The following is an 806-nucleotide window of genomic DNA, read 5'->3' as shown; positions in this document are numbered from 1 at the left end:
AAATGCCTTACCCACTGTGCCACCAGAGCTGGGTGGTATTCCATTGTATGTACGTAACACTTTTTGTTTATCCATTCATCTGTTGATGGGCATTAAGGTTGTTTCTACATTTCGGCTCTATGAATAGTGCTATAATGAACATCGGTGCACAAATATCTTTTTGAGTCTCTGCTTTCAAATCTTTTGGGTATATATTTGGGAGTGGACTTGCTGGATCAAATAAATGGTAGTTTTATTTTCAGTTGTTTAGAAATTGCCATGCTGTTTTCCACAATTCTCGTACCATTTTCCATTCTCACCAGCAATGGATAAGAGTTCCAATTTCCTCACATCCTGGCCAACATTTGATATCTATATCAAATATACTTATATGTGTGTATATATTTCCTATATTTGTATGGTTTTTTTTTTTTTTGCTTGTTGTTTTGTGCTTGAATATAAATCAAAGTCCTCTGAATTCTAAATTCTCATAACAGAAGCCACAACCCACATGCAATTGGTAATAAACACACACAAAAAAATGTAGATTATTTTGTTTGTTTGTTTAAAGATAACATTAACTCTAGGTGTGTGTGATCCTTGGAAGATGGGCTTTACATTCTAGTTGACTGTAGTAATTAGAGCCTCATAATAGTCATTAATAACCTTAGCTTGGTCACAAGGTCTTGTGGAAGACTACTGACAGTTAAAAAGCAGAAAATAAATGGCAGAACTGAACCAAAGAGGCTGCTTTGTCTACAGACATAACCAAATACTAGGGTCACAAGCAGTGCAGAGAGGGAGGGAATTTGAAATAAATCATTTAA

This window comes from Orycteropus afer, unplaced genomic scaffold (assembly GCF_000298275.1).
Source record: "Orycteropus afer afer isolate SDZICR_OR568_19922 unplaced genomic scaffold, OryAfe1.0 scaffold00921, whole genome shotgun sequence".
Taxonomy (NCBI): Eukaryota; Metazoa; Chordata; class Mammalia; order Tubulidentata; family Orycteropodidae; genus Orycteropus; species Orycteropus afer.
The sequence above is the reverse complement of the archived record's forward strand: the minus strand, read 5'-3'. Positions refer to the sequence as shown.